This window comes from Taudactylus pleione, unplaced genomic scaffold (genome assembly GCF_031769625.1).
Source record: "Taudactylus pleione unplaced genomic scaffold, aTauple2 ptg000314l, whole genome shotgun sequence".
In the NCBI taxonomy this organism is placed as follows: domain Eukaryota; kingdom Metazoa; phylum Chordata; class Amphibia; order Anura; family Myobatrachidae; genus Taudactylus; species Taudactylus pleione.
Genome location: NW_028284715.1, coordinates 5,963,031 through 5,979,141, shown reverse-complemented (window position 1 = coordinate 5,979,141; position 16,111 = coordinate 5,963,031).

Sequence of the window (16,111 nt, the reverse complement as noted above, 5' to 3'; positions counted from 1 at the left end):
TCAGTCATAAGCAGCAGAGAGTTAGTACTGGGGAAATCGGTATGATATCCCGGCTGCCGCATGGCCGGGAGTTCAAATCCCGGCAGCCTGACAAAACAGCAGAGCTCGGCAGCGGAAGCCCGACAGCGCTGGAAATCCCGATCGTGGTAAGGTAAGTATCAACTAATCTAACCGAACCCCCCTAACCCTAACCTCCCCCCCTGTGCATAACCCTAATCCCCCCTCTAAGTGCCTAACCCTAACCCCCTCTTCCCCGCTGCCTAAACCTAAGTCCCCCGGGGAGGTGCCTAAGCCTAAGTCCCCCCCGTGGGTGCCCTAAACCTAACCCTCCCTTCCCGCGGCTATCCGCTCCTTCGATTGGGATGCCGGGCGCCGGTCTCCCGGCGTCTAGATATAGACGCCGGTCATTTATCCCACGCCGGGATAAAGCAGTCGGGAATCCGGCAGCCGGCTTCCCGATTGTATACCGTACTGGGAACACTGGGATTCATATAGGTTTGGATGCATTTGTGCCACAACCGTACGCAGGAAAAAGCACTTGTGCACATGTCCTGTCACATGCATCCAGCTATACATCAATAGCATCTGGTCAAGAGTAAGAAGTGTGTGGAGGGAAGCCGAGGGGGAGGGGAATATGCGGGTACTAATTATCAGGACCCGGGCTTGCTGGAGGGTCCCGGATCCGATGCTGCCCTCCCTCCATCTTACCTGTCAGCAGCCCAGAGGCGTCACTTACCTCCATGGCACCCGGTCCAGCAGGAGTAGTTGTATTGCGCGCCATAGGCGCGTGCTTCCGAAAGGGGATATGGCTTTGTGAAAAGGGGCGTGGCCTCATCTTACGAAGCCACTCCCCCTTATGTGTGCTGATCTTGGGGGCGTTACCTCCTCCAATTCTCGGCACACAGTGGGCTTCCCCAGTGCTCCTGCACTGCTGGGGCAGCCCACATCTCTCCCTGCCTCTCTCCATGTCACAGTGACACCATCCCACGGGGTGACACCAAAATAGCAGAGCAGCTCTGCTATTTTGGTGTCACCCCCTCGGATGGTGTCACCCAGTGCGGCCCGCACCTCCCTAGTGATGCCAGTGCAGCAGCCCAGCACATGCTGCTGTGTGCTGGGATGCAGTGGGAGACCAGGTAGACAGCTGCCCCGAAGCAGCAGCATCCGGCAGCAGACTCCTCTCCTCTGCCTGTGGGGAAAGCAATCAGTGTCGGGCTGAGGGGCTCACAGTGTGGAGTGCAATTTTCTAAGGCTGCGCGGCCATGCCTCCCACTAATAGGCCACGCCCCGATAGTAATGGGGCCATGCCTCCCACTAATAGGCCACGCCCCCGATAGTAATGGGGCCATGCCTCCCACTAATAGGCCACCCCCCCGATAGTAATGGGGCCATGCCTCCCACTAATAGGCCACGACCCTGATAGTAATGGGGCCCGGGCCGGCTTTCTACTGCCCTAAGTGTGTGCACTTGTCCAACCTATGATAGTGTAGAGATAGCTTATAGAAAGAATAGAGAATAGGTATAGATGCAGCCTGACAGTGTTAATCATTAATGCCTTACACTCATTACTCTATTTGTACAGAATATAATAATTAAATAAGCCCCCTCTATGTAAAACTCATTGTGACACATGATATCATGCCATGGTTGGTGGGGCCACCAACACTAGGAAGTAGAGCACTGCCCAGAAGCGTTCTTAGGCTGTACAGGCTGCATGGTGCACACCAAGAGCTACCTGCTGGCTGTAGGGGGTCTTTCACAGCGTTAAATGTAAGTGTCCTGGGGCAGCGATTGTGCCACACTCTGGGCTCGCACACCCCTCGTTACGGCCCTGCTATGGCTTGCTCAGCGCTAATTATGCCCTCTTCATGGGCTGGCAACCCTCGCTCTAAGACCAAGCATTGGGAATCCCCATCTAGAAATCCTGCATGTGCCCCTGATTATATAAGTTTGTAGGTTTCACAGTAGAGTTGAACCATGTGAGTTTGGATTTTGTTTGCTTTGTTTGTATTCTTGAGCAAACTTATTTTAATGTCTATATATAAATGTTTTATTTATGCTTGTCGATAAAATAAAACACCCAATTGTAGGATTTGCAAACACAAATGCTTTCTTCTTTAATATCGCACAATGGATAAAGAGAAGATGATCACAGCCATTTTAGAGGACCAATTATCCCAAATGTTTGCATTTTCATATAGGAAACACTGAAGTAAAATAAAATGCATTGTTTAGTGATCATCTAACATTCCACACACATACTGTATGTATATATATATATATATATATATATATATATATATTAATTTTATATATACAGATATATTTAACTTTATGAGTATCAGGTCTCTGGCTAAAGTAGCTTTGTGTACCTTGATGTGTGCGCAGTGAGTCTAAAGGGTTTATTTACTAAGCTGTGTTAGGAGATAAAGTGAACAGAGGTAAGGTACCAGCCAATTAGCTCCTAACTGCCATGTCATAGGCTGTGTTTGAAAAATGGCAGTTAGGAGCTGATTGGCTGATAATCGCTCAACTGCGTAAATATCTGCATTGCGCTGATCTCTCACAATTGGATGGGGTTTTGTCCCCCTATACCAGTGGTCTCCAACCTGTAGCTCGCGGTCTTCATTTTGGTAGCTCACCTAGCTGTAGTACTGCCGAATCAACTAGGAGGAAGTCACCTCTGACGCTTGCTCCCCCGTGGCATCGACGGCATGGGTGGAGCCACAGGGAAGCATGTCAGGTGATTGATGTAGCCTCCACAGCAATCACCTAACGTGCTTCCACGTGGTTCCACCCACGGAGTCTACGCTACGGCAGAGCGAGTGACTCCCGCCCTGCCCTGCCAGAAAATCACACGGCAGCTTATATCGTTTGCTCCTATACTGCTCGTACCTCCTTGGAGCCAGTAATTAACAGTGAAATGTGCCTGTGCTTATATTTTATTTACAAACTACAACAATATCACTGTAATAATTAAATGCATTTATTTTCTATTAAACATTTTTTTTTTTTTTTCATTTTCATTAAATTACCTTCAATTGTTCGGTTATTAGCCAGATTTTTTTTTCTACAGTTTTAATAGCTCTTCAGGAGGTTTCATTTTTCTAAAGTAGCTCACACCTCAATTAACGTTGGAGACCCCTGCCCTATACAATACTGACATTGCGATGGTGACAATATGAATGTGGACTTTCTGCCATTAATACATCCCGCTAAGGGACAATTAGCAATATCCCTATGAAAAGTTGCTTTGGGTTCTTGTATTTGGTTATGTGTATGTGTATCAGGGTTGCCTACCTTTAATATTCTCTTCCCAGGAGAAGCCCGAGTAAGAGAAGCAGCAGGGGGACGACGGGGCGGGGCTGGATGATTCGCGTCATTAAGCCCCGCCCCCTCGCTGTAAAATTGCCGCGATTGGGCGCAATTTACATAGGGGGCGGGGCCAAATGCTGTGATTCATGCAGAATCACAGCTTAAGCCCCGCCCCCTTCACGGAGACCCGCGATTGCCGCGGGTATTCTCCTAATTCTGCCCACTTCACTAGGAAGTGGGCAGAATGCGGGAGAAATGCCTACCCTTCCGGGGGTGCGGGGGGTTACCCGAAAAATCGGGAGCCTCCCGCGAAAACCGGGAGGGTAGGCATGTATGATGTGTATGCTTTATCTAGTGCCTGAAATCTTTGTGGCTTGTTTCGGAGATGTACTGGAAGACTATCACAGTGCTGCCATTGGACCCTGTGGGGTCAGCTGTCATTGCTTTTAACATCTCTGTTCTTCCTTAGATGACCTTTGAGGCCTCCTTGGTGATAGCAGCTGCCACCACAACTTCTGCCAGTTTGGGGAACATGTGTCCTGGCTCTGTGTCCAGCAGTGAGCATGATGCCTAGCATACATACTGTTTATTGTTACAGTATGTGGAAATGATTAAAAGTCAGCTTCCTCTTCTGAAATAAGGAAGATAGACTAATTACTGTACAGACAGAAGGAAGCAGGGCCGGACTGGCCATCGGGCAATTCTGGCAAATGCCAGAAGGGCCGATGACCAGATGGGCCGGTCTGGTTGCCGCTGTCCGCGGGACCGATCGAGCAGCCCTGCCTTCCTCTCCTACAGATACATACTGATTACTGTGTCCTCTGCCCCGCCTCCTACCTGACGCTGTTCTCAGCTCCGCCTCTCTCCCGAGTCCCGACGCTGTGCTTAGGGTGTCAGCGCAGCTGCAGGGTGCCTGTGACTCCTGCCCTGCAGTTTCTATTGTGCGTGTGACATCATGACGCACGCGTGTACGCGCTTACGCGCGTGTGTCATGTCATCACACGCACAACAGAAACTGCAGGGCAGGAGAGAGGAGCCGGGACGCACACAGAGCACGGAGCCGGGACGCGCACGGAGAGAGGAGTTCAAGTAGATGTTGAGGTGAGTGCTTGCTGTGGACCCAGCGGCTGCCTGCTCCTGCCAGTGCCTGAATTGTTATTTTCATTTTGTAACTCACACGATCCGCCTGCTCTTATGCTGGGCGAAGGTGGGGGTGGGGGGGATCAGTGTTATTTAAAATAGTGTCAGTAACTCCTATGATTTATTTGGAGGAGGGGGGGGGACTTATATATAATGCAGCCAGGGGCTGGCTGGCAACTTTCAGCCTGGGGGGCAAACACAAGCAAGTGGCCCCAGCTTTTCTACTAGTACATTGTGAAACACTCCCGAGCTTGGCCCCGTTAGGTTAACGTCATGTCCAGATGGCGTTACCCTATAGTAGCCTATGGGCTACAATTTAGCAAATTCTTCTGGAGAGGGGTGCTCTGGATCCCTCTCCGTTGGCCCCTGGTGATATATGCACAGACCAAACCAGAAAGCTTCCAGCTCTTCACCAGGCAGGCTCTTATCAGAGCCTGTCTCCAGACAAGAGGAGTTTAGTAAATTTGAATGAAAATATTAATTTACACATTGAGCCTTTGGTGTAAAATATTTATCGCATCCGCATTAAAAATGCGTATTGTGATAAATATGCCCCTTAGTAACAGAAAATTGTGTTGCCTGTCATCCTTAGGTTCAATTTTGTGTTGTTGAATGTGAATGTGAACCGCCCATACATGCCAAATCTGATCGCAGCCATGCAGTAAAGGGGCAGGGACAATCATGCTGGTACGGGGCATAGGCACAGATGAGGAGGGGGCACAGGTACAGATGAGAAAACGGGGACAGTGGGAGAGACTGCAGGGGAGAAAGGGACAGTGGAAGAGAGTGCAGGGGAGAAGGGGGTGAGGCTGCAGGGGTTAAGTGACCAGTGGGAGAGAGTACAGGGCACAATGGGGTACCTGTCAGAATAGCAATGTAAGTGTTCCTGCCACTAGCTGCAGCAGCAGCAAAGGGGGATATAGAGGCTGGTGTATGTACAGTATGCACATCACGCTCTAGTATACATCTTAATAAAAAGTAACCCAGCCAACAGGCTCACATATACTAAGCACTGCTAAATATATATATTCACATAAAGAAGACAACACTCAGAGACTATCAAAATATCCAATGTATTAAGGTCAAAGTGAGGCGACGTTTTGGGGTGCATTTTTTTTTATAATAGTGTCTGAATGCTGCCTTCTTTGTGTGCTTGTGTATTTTAGTCATATGACTGGGCACCAGAGCATTGGCTAGCATAAAGTTGGACTGGATTAATATATATATATATATACACACACTGTATAATATATAAACTTACGCTGCATATTATATATATCCATACACTGTATTATATGTATATACTATATGTTATTCTTTCAAGGTATACTGTGATTTTTAACCAGTCCCGGAGTGCCGTTCATATTTTCTTCTGCTACATACACACACATATATATATATATATATATATATATATATACACACACATACACTGTATAATATATATATACACATACACTGTATAATATATATATATATATATACACACACATACACTGTATAATATATATATACACATACACTGTATAATATATATATAATATATATATACACACACATACACTGTATAATATATATACATACACTGTATAATATATATATATATTATATATACATATATATATATATATATATATTAGGGGTGAGCGGGTTCGGATTTCTGAAATCCGAACCCCCCCGAGCCCCCCCGATCCGAGGCCGATCCGAGTCAGACTCGACTTTTCCCGCATGACTCCGATCTGAAATTGAGGCAAAACGTCATCATCCCGCCTTCCGAGTCTCGCAGGTTTTGGATCCTATATTAGGTACCCGCGTCGGCGCCATTTTCTCACTCGGCTGTGGACAGTGAAGAGGGAGGGTGGGAGTTAGGGCTGGCTGGGCTGTGTAGTGTAGTGTAGTGCAGAGTAGTGTTGTGCTGTGCTGTGCTGCGCTGTGCTGCTGTTGTCCACTACTTCAAAGTCCATAGGGGCTGGCTGTGTTGTGCTGTGCTGCTGTTGTTAATAGGGGCTGTGTCCACTACTTCAAAGTCCATAGGGGCTGGCTGGACTGTGTTGTGCAGTCAGTTCTCCATAGGGGCTGTGTCCACTCCAAAGTCCTGTGCAGTGTCCCAGTCCTAAAGGGGTGCTGTAGTGTTGTCCAGGGGGTGCTCTGTCCATCAGGGGTGCTCCCCCCAAGTGCTAAAAAATTATATTTTTTGTGTGTTTGTGAATTGTGTGCGCAGTAGCCGCACGTGCATCAACAAAGTAGTGCCAAGCGTGCGCCTGTGTCATAAGTAAAGGGCCAGCTGGCTTGACCGTTAAAGGGTGCTGTAACCCCCAAAGTACACTCCAGTCCAAACCAAAAAAAAAATTATTTTCTGTGTTTGTGAATTGTGTGCGCAGTAGCCGCACGTGCATCAACAAAGTAGTGCCAAGCGTGCGCCTGTGTCATAAGTAAAGGGCCGGCTGGCTTGACCATTAAAGGGTGCTGTAACCCCCAAAGTACACTCCAAACCAAAAAAAAAATATTTTCTGTGTTTGTGAATTGTGTGCGCAGTAGCCGCACGTGCATCAACAAAGTAGTGCCAAGCGTGCGCCTGTCTCATAAGTAAAGGGCCGGCTGGCTTGACCGTTAAAGGGTGCTGTAACCCCCAAAGTACACTCCAGTCCAAACCAAAAAAATATATATTTTCTGTGTTTGTGAATTGTGTGCGCAGTAGCCGCACGTGCATCAACAAAGTAGTGCCAAGCGTGCGCCTGTGTCATAAGTAAAGGGCCGGCTGGCTTGACCATTAAAGGGTGCTGTAACCCCCAAAGTACACTCCAAACCAAAAAAAATATATTTTCTGTGTTTGTGAATTGTGTGCGCAGTAGCCGCACGTGCATCAACAAAGTAGTGCCAAGCGTGCGCCTGTGTCATAAGTAAAGGGCCGGCTGGCTTGACCGTTAAAGGGTGCTGTAACCCCCAAAGTACACTCCAGTCCAAACCAAAAAAAAATATATTTTCTGTGTTTGTGAATTGTGTGCGCAGTAGCCGCACGTGCATCAACAAAGTAGTGCCAAGCGTGCGCCTGTGTCATAAGTAAAGGGCCGGCTGGCTTGACCGTTAAAGGGTGCTGTAACCCCCAAAGTACACTCCAGTCCAAACCAAAAAAAAAATTATTTTCTGTGTTTGTGAATTGTGTGTGCAGTAGCCGCACGTGCATCAACAAAGTAGTGCCAAGCGTGCGCCTGTGTCATAAGTAAAGGGCCGGCTGGCTTGACCGTTAAAGGGTGCTGTAACCCCCAAAGTACACTCCAAACCAAAAAAATATATATTTTCTGTGTTTGTGAATTGTGTGCGCAGTAGCCGCACGTGCATCAACAAAGTAGTGCCAAGCGTGCGCCTGTGTCATAAGTAAAGGGCCGGCTGGCTTGACCGTTAAAGGGTGCTGTAACCCCCAAAGTACACTCCAGTCCAAAAAAAAAATATTTTCTGTGTTTGTGAATTGTGTGCGCAGTAGCCGCACGTGCATCAACAAAGTAGTGCCAAGCGTGCGCCTGTGTCATAAGTAAAGGGCTGGCTGGCTTGACCGTTAAAGGGTGCTGTAACCCCAAAGTACACTCCAAACCAAAAAAATAGATATTTTCTGTGTTTGTGAATTGTGTGCGCAGTAGCCGCACGTGCATCAACAAAGTAGTGCCAAGCGTGCGCCTGTGTCATAAGTAAAGGGCCGGCTGGCTTGACCGTTAAAGGGTGCTGTAACCCCCAAAGTACACTCCAAACCAAAAAAATATATATTTTCTGTGTTTGTGAATTGTGTGCGCAGTAGCCGCACGTGCATCAACAAAGTAGTGCCAAGCGTGCGCCTGTGTCATAAGTAAAGGGCCAGCTGGCTTGACCATTAAAGGGTGCTGTAACCCCCAAAGTACACTCCAGTCCAAACCAAAAAAAAAAATATTTTCTGTGTTTGTGAATTGTGTGCGCAGTAGCCGCACGTGCATCAACAAAGTAGTGCCAAGCGTGCGCCTGTGTCATAAGTAAAGGGCCGGCTGGCTTGACCGTTAAAGGGCTGTAACCCCCAAAGTACACTCCAAACCAAAAAAATATATATTTTCTGTGTTTGTGAATTGTGTGCGCAGTAGCCGCACGTGCATCAACAAAGTAGTGCCAAGCGTGCGCCTGTGTCATAAGTAAAGGGCCGGCTGGCTTGACCGTTAAAGGGTGCTGTAACCCCCAAAGTACACTCCAAACCAAAAAAAAAATTATTTTCTGTGTTTGTGAATTGTGTGCGCAGTAGCCGCACGTGCATCAACAAAGTAGTGCCAAGCGTGCGCCTGTGTCATAAGTAAAGGGCCGGCTGGCTTGACCGTTAAGGGTGCTGTAACCCCCAAAGTACACTCCAAACCAAAAAAATATATATTTTCTGTGTTTGTGAATTGTGTGCGCAGTAGCCGCACGTGCATCAACAAAGTAGTGCCAAGCGTGCGCCTGTGTCATAAGTAAAGGGCCGGCTGGCTTGACCGTTAAAGGGTGCTGTAACCCCCAAAGTACACTCCAAACCAAATAAAAAAATATTTTCTGTGTTTGTGAATTGTGTGCGCAGTAGCCGCACGTGCATCAACAAAGTAGTGCCAAGCGTGCGCCTGTGTCATAAGTAAAGGGCCGGCTGGCTTGACCGTTAAAGGGTGCTGTAACCCCCAAAGTACACTCCAGTCCAAAAAAAAAATATTTTCTGTGTTTGTGAATTGTGTGCGCAGTAGCCGCACGTGCATCAACAAAGTAGTGCCAAGCGTGCGCCTGTGTCATAAGTAAAGGGCCGGCTGGCTTGACCGTTAAAGGGTGCTGTAACCCCCAAAGTACACTCCAAACCAAATAAAAAAATATTTTCTGTTTGTGAATTGTGTGCGCAGTAGCCGCACGTGCATCAACAAAGTAGTGCCAAGCGTGCGCCTGTGTCATAAGTAAAGGGCCGGCTGGCTTGACCGTTAAAGGGTGCTGTAACCCCCAAAGTACACTCCAAACCAAATAAAAAAATATTTTCTGTGTTTGTGAATTGTGTGCGCAGCAGCCGCACGTGCATCAACAAAGTAGTGCCAAGCGTGCGCCTGTGTCATAAGTAAAGGGCCGGCTGGCTTGACCGTTAAAGGGTGCTGTAACCCCCAAAGTACACTCCAAACCAAATAAAAAAATATTTTCTGTGTTTGTGAATTGTGTGCGCAGCAGCCGCACGTGCATCAACAAAGTAGTGCCAAGCGTGCGCCTGTGTCATAAGTAAAGGGCCGGCTGGCTTGACCGTTAAAGGGTGCTGTAACCCCCGAACTACACTCCAAACCAAATAAAAAAATATTTTCTGTGTTTGTGAATTGTGTGCGCAGTATCCGCACGTGCATCAACAAAGTAGTGCCAAGCATGCGCCTGTGTCATAAGTAACGGGCCGGCTGGCTTGACCGTTAAAGGGTGCTGTAACCCCCAAAGTACACTCCAGTCCAAAAAAAAAATATTTTCTGTGTTTGTGAATTGTGTGCGCAGTAGCCGCACGTGCATCAACAAAGTAGTGCCAAGCGTGCGCCTGTGTCATAAGTAAAGGGCTGGCTGGCTTGACCGTTAAAGGGTGCTGTAACCCCAAAGTACACTCCAAACCAAAAAAATAGATATTTTCTGTGTTTGTGAATTGTGTGCGCAGTAGCCGCACGTGCATCAACAAAGTAGTGCCAAGCGTGCGCCTGTGTCATAAGTAAAGGGCCGGCTGGCTTGACCATTAAAGGGTGCTGTAACCCCCAAAGTACACTCCAAACCAAAAAAATATATATTTTCTGTGTTTGTGAATTGTGTGCGCAGTAGCCGCACGTGCATCAACAAAGTAGTGCCAAGCGTGCGCCTGTGTCATAAGTAAAGGGCCAGCTGGCTTGACCATTAAAGGGTGCTGTAACCCCCAAAGTACACTCCAGTCCAAACCAAAAAAAAAAATATTTTCTGTGTTTGTGAATTGTGTGCGCAGTAGCCGCACGTGCATCAACAAAGTAGTGCCAAGCGTGCGCCTGTGTCATAAGTAAAGGGCCGGCTGGCTTGACCGTTAAAGGGTGCTGTAACCCCCAAAGTACACTCCAAACCAAAAAAATATATATTTTCTGTGTTTGTGAATTGTGTGCGCAGTAGCCGCACGTGCATCAACAAAGTAGTGCCAAGCGTGCGCCTGTGTCATAAGTAAAGGGCCGGCTGGCTTGACCGTTAAAGGGTGCTGTAACCCCCAAAGTACACTCCAGTCCAAAAAAAAAATATTTTCTGTGTTTGTGAATTGTGTGCGCAGTAGCCGCACGTGCATCAACAAAGTAGTGCCAAGCGTGCGCCTGTGTCATAAGTAAAGGGCTGGCTGGCTTGACCGTTAAAGGGTGCTGTAACCCCAAAGTACACTCCAAACCAAAAAAATAGATATTTTCTGTGTTTGTGAATTGTGTGCGCAGTAGCCGCACGTGCATCAACAAAGTAGTGCCAAGCGTGCGCCTGTGTCATAAGTAAAGGGCCGGCTGGCTTGACCGTTAAAGGGTGCTGTAACCCCCAAAGTACACTCCAAACCAAAAAAATATATATTTTCTGTGTTTGTGAATTGTGTGCGCAGTAGCCGCACGTGCATCAACAAAGTAGTGCCAAGCGTGCGCCTGTGTCATAAGTAAAGGGCCAGCTGGCTTGACCATTAAAGGGTGCTGTAACCCCCAAAGTACACTCCAGTCCAAACCAAAAAAAAAAATATTTTCTGTGTTTGTGAATTGTGTGCGCAGTAGCCGCACGTGCATCAACAAAGTAGTGCCAAGCGTGCGCCTGTGTCATAAGTAAAGGGCCGGCTGGCTTGACCGTTAAAGGGCTGTAACCCCCAAAGTACACTCCAAACCAAAAAAATATATATTTTCTGTGTTTGTGAATTGTGTGCGCAGTAGCCGCACGTGCATCAACAAAGTAGTGCCAAGCGTGCGCCTGTGTCATAAGTAAAGGGCCGGCTGGCTTGACCGTTAAAGGGTGCTGTAACCCCCAAAGTACACTCCAAACCAAAAAAAAAATTATTTTCTGTGTTTGTGAATTGTGTGCGCAGTAGCCGCACGTGCATCAACAAAGTAGTGCCAAGCGTGCGCCTGTGTCATAAGTAAAGGGCCGGCTGGCTTGACCGTTAAAGGGTGCTGTAACCCCCAAAGTACACTCCAAAGCAAAAAAATATATATTTTCTGTGTTTGTGAATTGTGTGCGCAGTAGCCGCACGTGCATCAACAAAGTAGTGCCAAGCGTGCGCCTGTGTCATAAGTAAAGGGCCGGCTGGCTTGACCGTTAAAGGGTGCTGTAACCCCCAAAGTACACTCCAAACCAAATAAAAAAATATTTTCTGTGTTTGTGAATTGTGTGCGCAGTAGCCGCACGTGCATCAACAAAGTAGTGCCAAGCGTGCGCCTGTGTCATAAGTAAAGGGCCGGCTGGCTTGACCGTTAAAGGGTGCTGTAACCCCCAAAGTACACTCCAGTCCAAAAAAAAAATATTTTCTGTGTTTGTGAATTGTGTGCGCAGTAGCCGCACGTGCATCAACAAAGTAGTGCCAAGCGTGCGCCTGTGTCATAAGTAAAGGGCCGGCTGGCTTGACCGTTAAAGGGTGCTGTAACCCCCAAAGTACACTCCAAACCAAATAAAAAAATATTTTCTGTTTGTGAATTGTGTGCGCAGTAGCCGCACGTGCATCAACAAAGTAGTGCCAAGCGTGCGCCTGTGTCATAAGTAAAGGGCCGGCTGGCTTGACCGTTAAAGGGTGCTGTAACCCCCAAAGTACACTCCAAACCAAATAAAAAAATATTTTCTGTGTTTGTGAATTGTGTGCGCAGCAGCAGCACGTGCATCAACAAAGTAGTGCCAAGCGTGCGCCTGTGTCATAAGTAAAGGGCCGGCTGGCTTGACCGTTAAAGGGTGCTGTAACCCCCAAAGTACACTCCAAACCAAATAAAAAAATATTTTCTGTGTTTGTGAATTGTGTGCGCAGCAGCCGCACGTGCATCAACAAAGTAGTGCCAAGCGTGCGCCTGTGTCATAAGTAAAGGGCCGGCTGGCTTGACCGTTAAAGGGTGCTGTAACCCCCAAAGTACACTCCAAACCAAAAAAATATATATTTTCTGTGTTTGTGAATTGTGTGCGCAGTAGCCGCACGTGCATCAACAAAGTAGTGCCAAGCGTGCGCCTGTGTCATAAGTAAAGGGCCGGCTGGCTTGACCGTTAAAGGGTGCTGTAACCCCCAAAGTACACTCCAAACCAAAAAAAAAATTATTTTCTGTGTTTGTGAATTGTGTGCGCAGTAGCCGCACGTGCATCAACAAAGTAGTGCCAAGCATGCGCCTGTGTCATAAGTAAAGGGCCGGCTGGCTTGACCGTTAAAGGGTGCTGTAACCCCCAAAGTACACTCCAAACCAAAAAAATTATATTTTCTGTGTTTGTGAATTGTGTGCGCAGTAGCCGCACGTGCATCAACAAAGTAGTGCCAAGCGTGCGCCTGTGTCATAAGTAAAGGGCCGGCTGGCTTGACCGTTAAAGGGTGCTGTAACCCCCAAAGTACACTCCAAACCAAATAAAAAAATATTTTCTGTGTTTGTGAATTGTGTGCGCAGTAGCCGCACGTGCATCAACAAAGTAGTGCCAAGCGTGCGCCTGTGTCATAAGTAAAGGGCTGGCTGGCTTGACCGTTAAAGGGTGCTGTAACCCCCAAAGTACACTCCAGTCCAAAAAAAAAATATTTTCTATGTTTGTGAATTGTGTGCGCAGTAGCCGCACGTGCATCAACAAAGTAGTGCCAAGCGTGCGCCTGTGTCATAAGTAAAGGGCCGGCTGGCTTGACCGTTAAAGGGTGCTGTAACCCCCAAAGTACACTCCAAACCAAATAAAAAAATATTTTCTGTTTGTGAATTGTGTGCGCAGTAGCCGCACGTGCATCAACAAAGTAGTGCCAAGCGTGCGCCTGTGTCATAAGTAAAGGGCCGGCTGGCTTGACCGTTAAAGGGTGCTGTAACCCCCAAAGTACACTCCAAACCAAATAAAAAAATATTTTCTGTGTTTGTGAATTGTGTGCACAGCAGCCGCACGTGCATCAACAAAGTAGTGCCAAGCGTGCGCCTGTGTCATAAGTAAAGGGCCGGCTGGCTTGACCGTTAAAGGGTGCTGTAACCCCCAAAGTACACTCCAAACCAAATAAAAAAATATTTTCTGTGTTTGTGAATTGTGTGCGCAGCAGCCGCACGTGCATCAACAAAGTAGTGCCAAGCGTGCGCCTGTGTCATAAGTAAAGGGCCGGCTGGCTTGACCGTTAAAGGGTGCTGTAACCCCCAAAGTACTCTCCAAACTAAATAAAAAAATATTTTCTGTGTTTGTGAATTGTGTGCGCAGTAGCCGCACGTGCATCAACAAAGGAGCAGCGCCAAGCGTGCGCCTGTGTCCCATAAGTAAAGGGCCGGCTGGCTCATTTCTTAAAGGGTGGTGTAACCCACAAAGTGCACTACTCTCCAGCAAAAATAAAAAAATATTTTCTGTGTTTGTGTGCGCCTTAGCCGCACGTATATATCAAATCGATATAACATAAATGGAGGACCAAACTTTCTCCGATAAAAATAAAATAGAGAAAGATCAAGAACCACTTCCTCCTAGTGCTGAAGCTGCTGCCACTAGTCATGACATAGACGATAACATGCCATCAACGTCGTCTGCCAAGGCCGATGCCCAATGTCATAATAGAGGGCACATATAATCCCAAATGACAAAGTTCAGGAAAATGACCTTAAAAAAAACATTTAAATCATCTGAAGAGAAACGTAAACTTGCCAATATGCCATTCATGACACGTAGTGGCAAGGAACGGCTAAGGTCTTTCCCTATGACTAGTGTGTGTCATACTAGTATGACTAGTATGTTCATGACTAGTGATTCAGCTTCACATGACGATGGAAGCCCTCCTCCCGCTAAAAAAATCAAACGAGTTAAGCTGGCAAAAGCACAGCAAAGAACTGTGCGTTCTAAGAAGATATCACAAATCCCCAAGGAGAGTCCAAGTGTGGTGGTGGTTGCGATGCCTGACCTTCCCAGCACTGGACGGGAAGAGGTGGCTCTTTCCACCATTTGCACGCCCCCTGCAAGTGCTGAAAGGAGCACCCACAGTCCACTTGCTGACATGCAAATTGGAGATGTCACTGTTGAAGTACAACAGGATGAGGATACTGGTGTAGCTGGCACTGAGGAGGAAGTTGGCGAGGAGGATTCTGATGGTGATGTGGTTTGTTTAAATCAGGCTCCGGGGGAGACAGTTGTTGTCCGTGGAATGAAAAAACCCATCGCGGTCATGCCTGGGCAGAAGACCAAACATTCCACCTCTTTGGTCTGGCAATATTTCTATCCAAATCCGGACAACAACTGTCTTGCCATATGTACCATATGTAAACGTGGAATAAGTAGGGGTAGGGACGTTAACCACCTAGGAACATCCTCCCTTATACGGCACCTACAGCGCATTCATAATAAGTTACTGTCAAGTTCAGAAACTTTGGCTAAGACCGTAAGCAGTCCAGGGGCACCTAAATCCCGTTGTCCTGATGTATCCAAGCACCTGCAAACCACACCGTCAACTCCCTCCTCATCAATTTCCTCCTTACTCAGGATCGGAAGTAGTCCTGCAGGCCATGTCACTGGCATGACTGACTCTCCTATCCGGGATTCCTCCGGAGGATCCTGCATTGCTACGCCTCCTGCTGCTGCTGCTGCTGCTGCTGGGAGTCGTTCATCATCCCAGAGAGGAAGTAGGAACACCACTACTTTTACTAAACAATTGACCCTCCAACAGTCCTTTAAGTACGACAGCAGTCATCCTGAAGCAAAACGTATAACTGAGGCCTTGACTGCTATGTTGGTGTTAGATGTGCATCCGGTATCCGCCATTAGTGCAGTGGGATTTAGACAATTGATGGAGGTAGTGTGTCCCCGGTTCCAAATCCCATCTAGATTCCACTTCACTAGGCAGGCGATACCGAAACTGTACAGAAACGTCAACAAAAGTGTCCTCAGTGTCCTCAAAAATGCCGTTGTACCCAATGTCCACTTAACCACGGACATGTGGACAAGTGGAACAGGGCAGACTAAGGACTATATGACTGTGACAGCCCACTGGGTAGATGTATCACCTTACGCAGCAACAGCAGCAGCGTCACCAGTAGCAGCATCTCAGAAACGCCAGCTCGTTACAAGGCAGGCTACGCTGTGTATCACCGGTTTCAGTAAGAGGCAAACCGCCGGCAACCTCTTAGAGAAACTGAGGGAAATCATCGCCCAGTGGCTTACCCCACTTAGACTCTCCTGGGGATTTGTGATATCTGACAACGCCACCAATATTGTGCGGGCATTACATCTGGGCAAATTCCAGCACGTCCCATGTTTTGCTCACACAATAAACTTGGTGGTGCAGAATTTTCTGAAAAGCGACAGGGATGTGCAGGAGACGCTTTGGGTGGCACGAAAAATTTCTGCCCACTTTCGCCATTCAGCGACTGTGTGCCGAAGACTGGAGCGCCAGCAAACACTCTTGAACCTGCCCCGCCATCATCTGAAGCAAGAGGTTGTGACGCGGTGGAACTCAACCCTCTATATGCTTCAGAGGATGGAGGAGCAGCAAAAAGCCATTCAAGCCTATACATCC